At 49.7% G+C, this 16,020-nt stretch overlaps 1 protein-coding gene across 10 annotated transcripts in view; it reads right to left on the bottom strand.

The window, feature by feature from the left end:
* The window catches only part of EXTL3 (exostosin like glycosyltransferase 3), a 142,452-nt gene extending 129,294 nt beyond the window's left edge, over positions 1 to 13,158 (bottom strand). For 6 of the 10 annotated variants that reach the window (XM_054063890.1, XM_054063884.1, XM_054063887.1 and 3 more), the window contains exon 1: positions 12,831 to 13,158. The gene's annotated coding sequence lies outside the window, so the exon portion shown is untranslated. Of the gene's footprint in view, positions 1 to 9,951; positions 10,071 to 12,695; positions 12,786 to 12,830 lie in introns of those variants that run through there. The other 4 variants (XM_054063882.1, XM_054063889.1, XM_054063881.1 and 1 more) reach the window with 2 other exon arrangements.
* Positions 13,159 to 16,020: the final 2,862 nt, after the last annotated feature.

The following is a 16,020-nucleotide window of genomic DNA, read 5'->3' as shown; positions in this document are numbered from 1 at the left end:
TAGCACAATTTTGTTTTGAGAAACTTGGCCAAGCCCTAATTCTGCAACACCTGCTCTTTGATGCTGGTTTCACCAAACATTCTTTCGGGTGTTTGGAGGACCAGGCTCTCTGAGCCTTGCCAAGCACAGCTTCAGAAAACACACAGTGCACTGGGCTCTCATGTGAAAACTCATACAATGATCTGAAAGGTTTCACACAATCTGTTTTTCCAACCCGTCTGTCTCAAGAGTCGTCAGATCCTAGAGAGGAAATTGGAAGAATGCCAGAAGAGATACTTTGAAAGGGCACAAGGAGGAACCACTGGTGTCAGCCCGGAGAAGCGGAGGTTTTGTACTGACACAGTTTGTGTGGAGCAAGACCACCTCAGACACTTGATGTTCTCCTACACAAACACACCATGGGCTGTGACCACAATCCAGTGACAACAAGGAACAAGATTGCACAAGACTCTTGACAAAAACTAGCAAAAAAAACATTTAATGGGACATTTTGCCCCTAAGCCTGGTAAGGTTCTCTGACCTCATCGCATTACAACATTTGAAGTTGAAAAAACCCCAAACAACCCCCTTCATCATCATACCTCTAGACATCCAGAAATACAATGAGAATTTTCTTCTTAGATTGATAAATAAATGAAGTTTTATTTTGAAGTAACATCAAGGACAAGCAACTCTCACTAAAATAAAACCAACAAACCCAACCAAAAACCCAACAAAACCCCCCAAAGTTTCAAGAACCACATCTGTGGAAGTCCTGTTAAAGACAGCTTAACCTTTAGAAAAGCCAGAACTGTAATGCACACAGAAGAACAGGCTTTGCTGTCAGAATGCAATTAAACAAACCACAAAACAACTCAATTCTGCTCTGTATCGAGATAGCCAGGAACTGACCCGAGAGACAGTCAAGCAAACAAATTTTCACTCCGAGATTGCGAAAGGTCACTGCAAACAATTACTAAAATACAACACTGAAAACAACATATGCCAACTCTTTTTTTTTAATTTAAAAAGATATCTTTACTGCTCTGGTTATTACTTGGAATGAACAATAATCCCAGGGATCGCATAGCCAGTTTAATTAAATGAATACCAGGGAACCTTTAAAAACACATTTCAAAGCAAGTAGGCTACACAACTGTTTGTTTCCTCTTCCTCTCCCTCTGCTTTTGCATAATGCATTGGCAAAACAGATCTCATCCGCAGCTAAACTTGGGCCAGAATGAAGGCATTCCTTCCCATGTATGGGAAATGAGGGAGGTCATTAATTTCACTTATAACACAAGAGCAGGAGTCATAGCAAGAAGGCTTCAGAATAAAGACTCAGGCAATAAAAAGAAGCGCCAAATCTGAAGAGATCTGTACCAACACCACATGTCTTTCCAGCTGTCTCGCTGCCAACTGGCCATCGAAATGGGGCATTTTCTTCTTTCAGCACAACTCCAGTCCCCATTAACAGAACTGCATGTGTCAGCACAAACCTCAGGTTCACCCGGCACACACAGGAACTGAAAAATGAGTATCCTATTCCAGTGACCTTCACAGTTATATACAACAGCAAACCATTCTTGTCCACTCAGCGCCATCATTTACAACCCATCCCCCAGCTTCATTAAATTACCCTTGTTGGCCCTGAGGAGATTCTGGAGCTGCAATGAAGATAAGAGTGCTAGAGCAGACCCTTGAGACCGCCCAGCAGCTGTGTCGCCACGTCTTCTGCATCTACCCAAGCCGTGTGATGCTCAGCCACAGCGAAAGGGCCAAGCACTGACAGGCACTGCCCTCCATAAATAGCAGGCACTCATCCAAACCATCCCCTGCAGCAGCAAGTCCAACTTCTTGATGCTCTGCCTCTCACTTTGCCTTTTCCATAACAGAAGCAGGCAGCTCCTCCTCAGGCTTCTACCCCTTGAGGCAGCAAGTTTCAGACTGTCAGGGTTGGGTCGAAGTACCAAAACACAGAGATATCCCTCATCAAGTGAGCGGACCGGCTCCTCAGTACCACCAATGCTCCCATCTCACATCTTGGGAGAACCAGGCTTGAATATAGTAAGGCAGCATCATTAGGACAGTAAAATAACAGTAAGAAAGCATGAGCCAGCAATGTGTGCCTGCAGCCCAGAAAGCCAACCTCGTCCTGGGCTGCATCCAAAGCAGTGGGACCAGCAGGGCCAGGGAGGGGATTCTGCCCCTCTGCTCTGCTCTGGTGAGACCCCACCTGGAGACCTGCATCCAGCTCTGGAGTCCTCAGCACAGGAAGGACATTGATCTGTTGGAACAAAACCAGAGGAGGCCACAAAAATGATCTGAGGGTTGGAGCACCCTCTATATGAGGACAGGCTGAGAGAGTTGGGGTTGTTCAGCCTGGAGAAAAGAAGGCTGCGGAGAGACCTTCGAGCAGCCTCCCAGTACTGAAAGGGGCTCCAGGAAAGCTGCGGAGGGGCTCTTGATCAGGGAGTGCAGGATTGGACTAGGAGGAATTATTTTAAGCTGAAAGAGGGGACATTTAGGTAAAATCTTAGGGATAAATGTTTTGTTGTGAGGGTGGTGAGGCAGTGGCCCAGGCTGACCAGAGGACTGGTGGCTGACCCACCCCTGGTGGCGTTGAAGCCCAGGCTGGATGGGGCTTTGAGCAACCTGATACAGTGAGACGTGTCCCTGTCCGTGGCAGGGGGTTGGAACTGGATGGGCTTTGAGGTCCCTTCCACCCCAAACCGTTCTATGGTTCAATGAAAAGGCAAGAAGGGAGACCCAGCAACCTCCCTATAATCCCACTGGTAAGGAAACCCCTCACTTCCTCCAAAAAGCCCATAAGCAGTTAGCTTGCTGTTGGGTTGTCAAACTGAATCACATCACATAAATGACAGGGACTGCAGAGCTGAGAGAGGGACCGAGACCTAGGCCATCCCTGCCAGCAGTGAGCTATGAAATCGGTTCAACCTTGTCACAAATCACAAATCCAAAGGTCAGTGTCAGCAAGTACTGGGCAGTACCTCCCTACATCACAGAAGCCCTGTGATGCACCCAGATACTATGGAAGCATTAACCTCTACTTCCTATGGATTTAGAAAGTGACAGAAGAGCTCAGGTGTAATCTCCTCTCTCCCTAAAAGGCTCCGCACAAACACACAGGTTGGTTGCATGTGGGACAAGTTAACATGGCGCTCCCTCAGTGCACACACAACAGCTTTGGGTAAAGAGGGACAGCAAAGTGTCCAAGGAAGACACCCTTGCAAAGCAGCACCGAGCTCACAAGAACTATTGGCAACACTGCTTCTGTTGTCATCAGCTTTAAGAAGAGGAAATTCACTTAGCTTCTTTGTATGATGCCTCCTCTATTACATTTGTCGAACAGCCACTACTTTCTGTCCCCAATACAGCTGCCTTCAGCAGTAACCAAAAGGAACGCTGTGCCTGCACATGTATTATAGATCATAGATGCATATCAAAACAGACTCGAGATCCATCTGGAGATTACGTGTCACTCCTTCCAAGGCAATGGAATTACACAGAGACGCAAGTCAGTGCAAACTCCAGGACATACTTGTATAAACCGCTCCAGAAGATGCTCTGGGCCTCGCTGCCTGAGGAACGATGGCTGAAATGAAAGCTCAAGAAGACAGACTGATGCAAAACCATCTTCTTCCCCGACAGTTCCCTTGACAGGGAAGAAATAACTGCGTTGCTTGTCCTTTCTAATCAAAATCATCATTGTCTCAGCAAGGTAAAAGTCAATTCCATAGAAAAGCAGGTCTGGCTCCTGAGGGGTGGGGGAAATGAGCCTCTGTATAACAGTCTTGAGACACCTGGCAGCTCCAGCTCAGTCCTTACTCCTAACTAACTGCACCCTTGAGACACCTGCAAAGGGCTCAGTGCTATTCATCACTGCCACAAAGGAAAAACAAAGTCAGAAGACCCTAGAGGTAAGTGTGAGAAACTGCAGGATTTCTTTGAATCTTTTCATCATTATTTTCATTAAACATCAATTTTTGTTAAGACTTCTAAGATGAATATCAACAACTTTGCAGACGTTATCAATTCACTGCATTCCCACCAAGGCAAGGCAGCCTCAAACCCATTTTATAGGTAAGAGATGCAAGAAGCCTGCAGAGCCAAACAGCAGAAAAGAAGTTCTGGGTGCATCAAATCCTACCCGCTCCACTAGTGAGGAACCACACCAGGATCAGCCCCATGTTCTGCTTCCAGGAAGATCAGCAAAACAACCACCACCCAGAACTGTTTTTACAAGATCATTACAAGGATAGCTCTCACCTTTCTCTAGGTCCTTGTTTTCATTTCCTGATGCAGGGTTGAGAACTGGCAGGGAAGGGCTTAACAACAGCTAATTGTCAGACGCCGCAGTAATTAGTGGCGACTTTCTAACACATCCATCTCTGGCTGCTCTTCCAAAAGCTGGCTCCTCCTCAATCCCCACATGAGAATGAAAGTACACAAGGTAGGCAGCAGATTCATTTACAAGTACCAAGGTTTTCCCAGGAGAGATGCCTACGGAAAGAAATATCTTCCCTACTCAATGCACAGGCTGGTTTTTCCTCTTCCTCCTTGCTATGGGACTGCTGTCTTTATTAATCATCTGAGAATGATGTTAACCAGTTCAGTGATAATTATTATTAGCCATACAACGCACTTCTGGGAGTCAGTGGGCTCCTCAGTTAACTTTGACCAGTGAATTGCCTCTAAATGAGGGAGACAGGATCACACTGTCCTGCCTTCTGCCCACCTGCTGGTTACAGATGATGCTTTTGATGTTCCTACTCCACTTATATCAAAGATTTCCAGACTATCTTATTTGCAGAGCCTTACAAGTTTCCCTGCAGACAGAAAGGTTCTCAACAGCAAATCAAGGACTACTTTCCTTAGACTTTACAGTCTCCTTCGAAGAAATCTATGGAGCAGAGGCTTACATCGTTGCCTATATATATTTAATCTCTGCTCTCAACGCCGAGGCACCCCACTTGTTTGGCAGCTCTTCTTCTCATCAGCTCCAACGCTTTCATGCCAACCTTTTCCAGGCATCATCCGCATGTCAGCAGTTCTCCACAGCACGTACTCCACTCAACACCAACACAATCCAGAACACATCGCTTCCCACTAAGTGCCTACACAGAGCAGACCTGCAGTATAATTACTTCCTCGTGCCCATAATAGAAACACTTAAAGACATGTACAAATTTCATTCCGCATTACATATGATGCGGAGGCATTTAATCAAGGGAGGAGAAGGTAAGAAAGTCTTTCCCACATTTAGTGACGTGTTTAATTCCGTCACATTCAGATCTTGACTCATGAGGCAGAGAACACAGGTATGTGGAAAAGAAAAGCTCATCTTCCCATTGCAAATGGAGACGTGTTGATGGGAACATGTAAGAAGGCTGTTGATGGTTTTTACTGTGCTGCTTTTACATAAGCAGAGGGCCCAATTTCCAAACCACGTTGGTAAACTTGAATTCATCACCTATTTGACTGGAGGTAGAAAGTACTCAACCTGTTGAGAAGTGGCCCCTAAGGAAGGCAACACACGCACAGAACAATTTATTTCCTGTTCTACAGTATTTTTCAAATAAATATAATTTTCTTACAACTTAATTCATAGATGGCAAATACACTGGCATCTAGATTTGAGATGACTACGCAGCTCTGCAGTCATAGAGCCATAGACTGGTTTGGGTTGGAAGGGACCTCAAAGCCCACACAGTTCCAACACCCTGCCATAGACAGGGACACCTCCCACTGGATCAAGCTGCTCAGAGCCCCATCCAACCTGGCCTTGAACACCTCCGCGGATCGGGCAGCCAAAACTTCCCTGGCAACCCATTCCAGTATCTCACCACCCTCATCATTAAGAATTTCTTTCTAATGTCTAATCTATAATCCTCCCCCTTCCAATTTAAAGCCATTTCCCCCTCGTCCTATCACTACAGGCCCTTGTAAAAAGGTCCCTTCGCAGCTTTCCTGGAGCTCCTTCACGTACGGTAAGGCTGCTATAAGGTCTTCCCAGAGCCCTCTCTTCTCCAGGCTGAACAACTTGATTTCATTTCCCTGGCACAACTTGATTTCATTTCCTCTCATCTTAACCCTTGTTACTTGGAAGCAGAGAATCACTTCAACCTCCGTTCCAGGAGCTGCAGAGAGCACTGAGGCTTCCTCTCAGCCTCCTCTTCTCCAGGCTAAACAGCACCAGTTCTGCCAATACTGCATCCATTAGTAGCTACAGAATACCTGTTGGTTTGGAGTTTTAGGATTCACTCCCCACCTACAAACATAAAAGATCAATTTGCTTGATTTACAAGTCTTTATTTCCTGTATTCATTTGATTTTATCAATGAGGGGCAGGTTCCTTTGTAGCAGCATTGGTTATGTCAACATAGCCCTGAGAAACCAGTGTCCCCTCACCCTGAGTTAGCAGGGCAGATGTGGGCAGAGTGAGCACAGCACATTGACCCACTGCTCAGGTGAAAAATGTGCTACCTTCAAATGCCTCAGCAAACACTAAATTAAATAAAATACAGTGGAATTTGCATGAAAATTGCTATAGTCTTTTAGGGAATGTCCAGCAAGCCAAGCAGAAGCTATAAACTGTCTTTTCAAATCCCCCTGTGATATAGTGGTCAGTCTCTAAACTGCTCTTGCTGTCAAGAGACGTCAATTAACTCATGGCAATGATTTCACAAAATTGGGATTTCAATTTGCACTTCAAAACTGGCCCTGCAACTGCTGGGTGATAACATCAATTTACCTGGTCAGACGGCACAAGGCTTCCTACGCCCAGACAATCTAGGGATCGATTAGCTGCAAGCCACGGAGCTGTACCTACTTCTGGCTTTATCCTTCCTGACAAACCCCAAAACCTCAAATCTGCTTTGCACCTCTTCTTAGGCAACATCCACCACCACCATTTGCATCCAAAACAGCCACCTGAGCTGCAGGAGCCAAACCCAACCATACTAATTCCCAGTAAACGGTACTTCCAAGTGTTCTCCAAGAAGAAAACTACAGCTCTTTGCTTTTGAGGATATGTCTAATCTGCGACCACAGAACTGCAAGCATACTCAAGCTCTCTTTAGCCCAGCAAGCACAGCCTGTGTCAGCACAGGTTGCAAGACAACTGGAAGTCCCAGAGCTGCACCCCAAATCCCACACGAATGCTTCCCCTACTGCCTATCCACTCCGAGATGGCCCTTATCCAAATACACCAATGAGGATCACTTGCCTTTTTCACAAGGAAGCAAACCAAACCCCTAAATATTTCACTTGATGGGTGGCTAAAACACAGAATCCTGGTCTGGTTTGGGAGTCACTCAGTACAGTAACAGCAAAAATTCCACCCTGGGTTAAAACCCTGGAGTTAGGGACTGCTTCAAAATGTTTCTCTCTGCACCCAAAAAGGGGTGTTTAGCATAGATAACATGCAGAGAAGGGAGACAGCAAGCACTGGGAAAGTCTATCTGCTGATGTCAGGAGACAGGATCCAACGAACAGGAGGTCTCTCCTAGTTCAGTGTTTTTACAGTTTCCAAAGCAGAAAAACCACCCCCCGGCCCAGTAACCAATTCATATGCGACTGTTGTGATCTTGGCTTCAAACAGCCATCATGTGTGGTTAGCTGCATTTCCCAATCCAGTGAAATTATTATTGTGGGCAGGCAGAGGAATATCTTGGGAAAACAGGCAAAGCATCTGGGAGAGGTGTCAGGTATCAAACAGCAAGGGGAAAAATCAGGCAGCAGCAACTGAAAGGAAAAGAATAAAAACACAATGCCAAAAGGAGAGAGAGAAACTCTAAAAGCTTAAGATGATGGTATCATGGCATTTCAAGACATAACAGCCATGGAAAGCAGACTCAAAATCATGGAAAGATTTGGGTGGGAAGGGATCTTAAACATCATGCAGTTCCAACCCCCCTGCCATGGGCAAGGACACCTCCCACTGGATCAGGTTCCTCAAAGTCCCATCCAATCTGGCTTTGAACACCTCCGGGCATGGGGCAGCCACCACTTCTCTGGGCAACCTAAGCCACTGCCTTGCCTTCCTCACTGTGAAGAATATATTTCCAATGTCTAATCTAAAACTTCCCCCTTCGAATTTAAAGCTATTCCCCCTTGTTCTATTGCTATATGTCCTTGTAAACAGTCCCTCCCTAGCTTTTTTGTAGGCCTCAAGATAGGCTTTGGCTCTACCCATGCAAGCAGACCCTTTAGAAAGCAGCTCCAGAGATCCACACTACAAATATTCAAGGGAAGATGGTGATGATCTTCTGCATTCTACCTTAACAGCACACAAACAACTCTGATTTTGCTGTATATCCGTGAAAAACAGTCTAAGTGAAGGCAATTCAACATCATGGTTTTCTTGTTTTGCGTATTTACTGCCTTCGCTCTGACTTGACAACCGCCAAAATCCATCCTTATAAGCAAACAAACACGAGAGTTCACAGTCTCCACTTCAAGAATTAGACAAATTCGAAAAACTCTTGGATTTCTTTTCTGCAACAAGACATCAAGAAGTTCAAGAACTGTGTGTACCCCAGCTAAGCTGCCAGAAGAATTTGGCTGTACCATGCTCGGTCAATCACCCCTGCTCCAGAATCTCTTAACACTGAGCTGAACCAATGCAAACTCCTGTTTCTGGAATAAAAACCCCAAAAGAGGAAGCATCCCCAAGCTGTTCCAGATTGAGCTACATGGAACAACCGGACCCTGAGATGATACATGAAGGGATACACTGAGGGACCTGAGGTTGTTTGGCCAGGAGAAAAGGAGGCTGAGGAGAGACCTCATCCCTGTCTACAACTGCCTGAAAGGAAGTTGGAGCAAGGTGAGTGTTGGTCTCTTCCTCCAAGTGACAAGCAATAGCATGAAAGAAAAAGGCTTCAAGTTGTGCCATGGGAGGTTTAGATTAGATATCAGGAAAAATTTCTTTGCTGAAAGGGTTCTCAGGCACTGGCAGAGGCTGCCCGGGATTGGGTGGGGGAGTCCTCATCCCTGGAGGGGTTTAAAAGACAGGCAGATGGGGTCCTCAGAGATACTGTTTAGTAGTGGACAGGTACGGTTGAATTAGATGATCTCAAAGGTCTTTTCAAATCAAATGATTCTGCGATTCTACGAAATTAAGGGGTTTGCTGGGTGAGAACACTTCCTCCTCCCCATCACCACATAATCAGACTGTGGTTCATTGCTGACACTACTTCTGCATACAAACAAGGTTAAGATTACTTTTTAATTGATAAAACCTGACAACATACAAAACACACCCCATGTTCCAAGAACCTCACTATCTTAAATATAATAGAAACACTGATCAAAATTCGTCTGCAACTCCTGGCTTGAGCATTCAACATCTCTCATATACAGATTTCTCCATAAAACCAGAAATATCTGTAAGGCAATCACCTGCATGTGACTGCTCATTCAGGAAACAACGTTATTCCATGCTAGACTTGAGGCAGGGAAACCCAGAGATTTTGAAGCCAAGCTGTGATACCGGGATATCAACACACACACACACACACACACACACACATTTAATCAGGCACACACATAAGCAACAAGCGATCACAAACTCGTCAGTGAAGCTCTTAATGTTTGAATCACAATACACAGCAACAGAATGGCACACATAGGTGCTTCTCAGCATCTCAGCGAACCCTTAATACCATTTTAACCATTTCCAGCTCCTTCAGGCTCCAGATTGTTTTGGTTTATGCCAGCATGGTGAGGTATTAGGCAGCCAGCAGCAACGTATTAGCCCCATAAAGGTAAAATATTTAATTGAGGAATTTGTTTTTGAGCAAGAAGAGACCTTGTGCAGGGAAAACAGCTGGGGGAAAAAAATAACACAAACCTCAACTTTAGCAAACAATTCACAGGGGTGCATTATGAGCATACGAGAAATGCTGAGAAGCCCAGAGACAGCAGCCACATCATTTCTGTCCTCACCATCTCACAAGGCAAAACCCCAGCACCACAGAACAGGGAACAGATTCCGACACAGGGCAACTGGCAGTGGCAAGTGCAAGGGCTTTATCAAGTTTCCAAGATACGGGACAACCCTGCAAGACAGCAACAAGTGCTTTGGGGTCTGGGCTTTTGACAAGCAAAGCCAGACTTGGTGCTAGGCCACAAGCTCCCACACCAAAACCTGACGCAGGTTGGGAGGAACGGGACAGCAGTGGCCATGGAGGAGGCAGCAGGAACAGGAAGGCTCAGGCCAGTGCCTCCTCTTGCAGAGGAACTTGAGAGAGGCAGGAAGGCTGGAGCCTGTCAGCAGCAGGTACCACCACAGCCCTCCCTCCATCAAGGTCCCCAGCCTTGCAGGACCCTCCTCCCCCGGTGTCCATCGCCCCGTGAGACACCCACAAAGCCTCTCATGCTGTGAGGGACAGCCCTTGTAGCATCCCCAGCCCTGAGAGATCCCCTGTGCCGTGTCCCCAGCCTTGTGGGGACTCCCCTGCAGTGTGTTCAGCCTTAAGGGGACCCTGCCCCAGGCCAGCATGCCTCGTCCTGCGAGATCTCCACAGCGCCTCCCATGTTGTGAGGAACACTCCCTTGCAGAGTCCTCAGCCCCGAGGGGGGACACACCCCCCCTCCAGCATCCCTAGCCCCGAGGATGTCTTGCACTGTGAGGGACCCCCTAACCCCTGGGGGATTCCCCCCCACCACCACCGCGTCCTCAGCCCTGAGGGAACCCCACAACACCTCTCACAGCATTCCTGGTCCCAAGGGGGATCCCTCCACACAGTGCCCTTTGCCCTGAGGGGACCCCTCTCAGAGTTCTCAGCCCCGAGGGGACCTCCCCCTCGCAGTGTCCCTCATCCTGTAAGACCCACACAACACCTCTCACACTGGGGGACCCTTCTTACAGTGCTCCCGGCCCTGAGGGGTCCCCACAGTGCCTCCCCTGCTCTGTGAGACCCCCACAGCACCTCCCACATCATTAGGGACCCCTACCACAGCATCCCCAGCCCTGAGGGATACCCCCTCTGTAGCATTCCTCACCCTGTGAGACACCCCCCCCAATGCCTCTAACCCCCTTGCAGTGTCCCCAGCCTTGTGGGGACCCTCACAGTGCCTCCCTTACTCTGCAAGGCCCCCCAGCACCTTTCACACTATGAGGGACCCCTTTTGCAGTATTTGTAGTCCCCCGAGGGGACCCCCTTTTTGCAGCATCCCCAGCTCTGTTAGACCCTCACAACATCTCACGCTGTGAGGGATCCCCCTATCATGTCCCACTTTGCAGTATCTCTTGCCCTGCGAGACCCTTACAACATCTCACACTGTGAGGGACCTCCCCTGCTATGTCTCCAGCTCTGAAGGGACTCCCTTGCCGAGCCCCCAGCCTTGAGAGGACCCCCCCTTGGCAGCACCTACAGCTCCGCGAGAACCCCTTTTTGCAGAGTCCCTGATCCTGCGAGACCCCCACAACATCTCATGCTGCGATGGACCTCCCTACCATATCCTGAGCTCTGAGGGGACCCCCCTGCAGAGCCTCAAGCCTTGTGGGGACCCTCCTTTGCAGCACCCCCAGATCTGTGAGATGCCCACAACATCTCACGCTGTGACGCACCCCTCTACCATGTCCTCAGCCCTGTGGGGACCCCCCTGTAGAGCCCCCAGACTTGGTGGGACCCCCCCTTTGCAGCATCCCCAGCTCTGCGAGACGCCCACAACACCTTACACTGTGAGGGACCCCCCTACCACATCCCTAGCCCTGAGGGCACCCCCATTTTATAGCACTCTCAGTTCTGCAAGACCCCCACAACATCTCATGCTGTGAACCACCCCCTTACGATGTCCCCAACTTTGAGGGGACAACCCTGCAGAGCCCCCAGCCTTGTGGAAGCCCCACTTTTGCAGCACCCCAAGCTTTGCAAGACCCTCACAGCATCTCACACTATGAGGGACACCCCTACCGTTCTCCAGTCTTGTGGGAAGCCCCCTGCGCAGCCCGCAGCCTTGATGCAACCCCACTTTACAGCATTCCCAGCTCCGGGAGACCGCCACAGCACCTCTCACACTACGAGGGATTCCCCACTGTGTCCTCAGCCTTGTGGGGACCCTGCCTTTACAGCACCCCCAGCTCTGCGAGATCCCCACAATATCTCACGCTGTGACACACCCCTCTACTGTGTCCTTAGCCCTGTGGGGACCCCCCTGCAGAGCCCCCAGACTTCGTGGGACCCCCCCCTTTGCAGCATTCCCAGCTCTGCGAGACCCCCACAACATCTCACACTGTGAGAGACACCCCCTACTATGTCTCCAGCTCTGAGCGGAGCCCCCTGCGGAGCCCTCAGCTTTGTGGAGACCCCACTTTTCAGGACTCTCACCTCTGCGAGACCCCACCACCACCTCTCAAACTATAAGAGACCCCCCTACCGTTCTCCAGCCTTGTGGACAGCCCCCTGGGGAGCCCCGAGCCTTGATGGGACCTTCCTTTTGCAGCACCCCCAGCTCTCCGAGACCCCCACAACACCTCACATTATGAGCGTGTCCCCCTCTTTGCAGCCCCCTCGCCCCCACCGGACTGTACCACTACGCCACTCACCCGGCCCACGGGCTCCCGCAAGGGTGCTTGAAGGAGGGGGAGGGGGGGTGGGGGGTGCATGTGCGCTGCACCCGCCAGCCACACTCTCCCGCCCCCTTCCCCCCCCCCCCCCCCCCGTACGTGGTACGGTCCGCCCTACCTCTCGGCGCCCTCCCTTCGCTCTCCTGGCGTAGCCGCGGTCCCGGCGAGGAGCCGGGGGGGAGCCATCGCCGCTGCCTCGCCGTCGCCCTGCGTGCGCCCTCCCCCGCTCCCCCCCCTCCCCCCCCGCACACACCCGCAGTTGGTTCGTTCCAAGAAGCCGGCCGGTCTTCTTCTCCCCTTAAACCGCTGCCTTTCTCACGTCTTCGGCCATTTCCGAACGAACCGGCGGAAGTTGCCGAAGTGGTGGCGGAACTTAATGGCCCTGTCCGAAAGGGACGGCGGAGATTGCCGAATCGGCGGCGGAGACTGCCGAAGAGGGCAGCGGAGATTGCCGAAGAGAGGAGGCGAAGGAGGAGCCGCTTGGCCCCGAAAACGCCGGAGGAAAAGGACTCAACCAGTTCCGAGCTCACACAGTCACCACACGCCCCCTCCCGGACCTGCGGCGGAGAAAGCGAAGGAGGGGGGGAGCGCTGAGTCCCTTTAAATGGCGGAGGAGGCGGAGCAGCGGCCCCGCCCCGCCCCTCGCCCCACTCGCCAGCGCGCGACACCGCGTTTCCCGCGCAAAAGGTGGGAGCGCGAGACCCCGCGCCTGCAGCAGCGCCTCGGGGCTTCCAGGCCGTCCTTCTAGTACTGCCCCACAGCCACCCCGCAGCCACCCCATCCTTCCACTGCTGCTCTGTCCTTCCAGTGCTGCCCCACAGCTGCGCGGGTGAGGCCAGGGTGCAGCCGTGGCGCTGTCACACCCCGGCCACATGAGTCACAGCTGCGGAGGCTGTAAAGGTTGCCAGAGAGGTGGAAAAGGGGTGATGGAAACAGCTGTATCCAGCCCTGAGGAGAGAGACTTAGGGTGCTGGGGGAGGAAAAGCCCAACAAAAGCAGGCACTAGGGCTCACAGCCCAGAAAGCTGAACCATGTCCTGGGCTGCATCCAAAGCAGTGGGACGAGCAGGGCCAGGGAGGGGATTCTGCTCTGCTGTGGTGAGATCCTGCCTGGAGTCCTGCGTGCAGTTCTGGAGTCCTCAGCACAGGAAGGACAAGGATCTGTTAGATCAAAACCAGAGGCCACAGAGATGATCCGAGGGCTGGAGCACCTCCCGTACAAGGACCGGCTGAGAGGGTTGGGGTTGTTCAGCCTGGAGAAGAGAAGGCTCCAGGGAGACCTTAGAGCAGCCTCCCGGTACTGAAAAGCGGCTCCAGGAAAGCTGGGGAGGGGCTCTTGATCAGGGAATGCAGGGATAGGATGAGGGGAAAACATTTTAAGCTGAAAGAGGAGAGATTGAGATGAGATTTTAGGGAGAAATGTTTTCCTTTGATAAGGGTTGCCCAGAGAAGTGGTAGCTGCCCCATCCCTGGAGGAGTACGAGGCCAGGCTGGAAGGGGCTTTGAGCAACCTGATCCAGTGGGAGGTGTCCCTGCCCATGGCAGGGTGTGGAAATGGGTGGGCTTTAAAGTCCCTTCCAAGTCAAACCATTCTATGACTGCAGATCTTTCTTACAGGGGGTAAAATACCACTACAGATTTGAATTTGTTATAAAATCATATCAAGATCCAGCCTGGAGGACTTGCACTAACAGCATAAATTATCACTCATTCTGGACAAAGCACTTCTACATACCAGAGAGCTGTTAATGTAATTAGTGATTAAATCTTCTTACCTTCTTCTCCCAGGTAACAAGTGATAGGATGAAACGAAATGGCCTCAAGTTGCACCAGGGGAGATTTTGATTGAATATTAGGAGCAATATCTTTACTGGAAGAGTGGTGAAGCCCTGTCAGAGGCTGCCCATGGCAGCGGTGGAGTCCACATCCCTGGTGTGGTTCAAAAAACGTGGCTGTGGTGCTTTGGGACATGGTTCAGTAGGCATGGTGGTATTTTTTTTGTTATGATCTTCTAGGTCTTTTCCAACCTAACAATTCTATGATTCTATAAATGTTAAGTCACAGCAGCTATGTAAAAGTTAGGCCAAGAAGTACCAAATATACCATGGAACAGACAGTGATGGAAGCAAAAAGGGAAAAAATCATGCAATGGGCAAATAAAGGGTGGGGTAGGAAGGGCATGTAATGGTGGCTGGCTGGCATCTTCTCACAAAGAAACCAAGTCAAACGGGCTTAGTGTTCTGCTTCCTTGCCTTATGCACTTTAACTGTGCTTTTGTAGTATTTTGGGGGTCCTGTGAGATGCATCCATATCTGTGGGAATCAAATCTCACCTCAAAGCTCACAAATTGAGAACTTTTGGGGAGACCAGAGAATTTCCACAGGAAAAAATGGGATTTTACCTCTGTAGGAGCGGAGAGGTTGGGAACAGCAGTGTGTCTCTGGCCACAAATCTCCAGGAATCTCAGCTTTAATAAAACATGAGGTCTTCAAACCTGCAAGAAGTTTTTTTCCACTGCTCTGCACTTTTTAACAGTCATTTACACATGTGTAAAGAATGCAAGGAGAAACTAACTTTTGTATTGAGATGAAAAAGCTGTGGGTGGTAGGGAGGGGGGCACAGGTTTAAGCTTTGATAAACAATACAAAAATCCAATCTCACAAGCAGGGAATGTGCTGCACTGAAGGGCAGGAATAGGCACTGCAGGTTCAAAGGCTCCAATAAACAATACTTCATATTTTTCAGGAGGGGGAGGAAAACAGACCAGGACTGCATTGCACAGTATAAAGGCAAAATTAACATCCCCATCACTGAACACACCCACATTCTCCTAGCACACACATCTGTTCCCACTCCACCACAGCTTGAGGTTTTGCTATTACACCCTGTTCTACCTGGAGCTCTGCATGGGGCAACAGCGTGACAATAAATTCCCCCTAGGACTTCACTGAGGAAGAATCACAAACAGAGAACATGGACTTCAGGACACAACTCGAGAACAATTCTTCTCCTAGTTCTCAGAATAAAAAAAGCTTTCAGGATCAGCAGCCAGCCTGGCAAGTCTTTCTTGCAGAAATATCCTGCACTTGGAACACAACAACCCCATGCAGCACTCCAGGCTTGGGGAAGAGTGGCTGGAAAGCTGTCTGGTGGAAAAGGCCCTGGAGATGCTGGTCAATAGGGGCTGAACATGAGCCAACAGTGGTCCAGGTGGCCAAGAAGGCCAACAGCATCCTGGTTTGGTTGAGCCATGGTGTGGCCAGCAGAAGTAGGAAGGTATTGCCTCCTGGACTTGGCACTGGTGAGGCTGCACCTCGAATCCTGGGTTCAGTTTTGGGCCTCTCACTCCTTTGGTCTGAAGCACATATAGGAAGGGGAAAGGATCTGGAGAAGTGTTTGGAGCCCAAGGTTTCTGGGAGCAGCTGAGAGACCTGGGGCTATTTA

This window comes from Cuculus canorus, chromosome 3, assembly GCF_017976375.1.
Source record: "Cuculus canorus isolate bCucCan1 chromosome 3, bCucCan1.pri, whole genome shotgun sequence".
NCBI lineage: Eukaryota > Metazoa > Chordata > Aves > Cuculiformes > Cuculidae > Cuculus > Cuculus canorus.
This window is presented reverse-complemented; position numbering and strand designations above follow the sequence as displayed.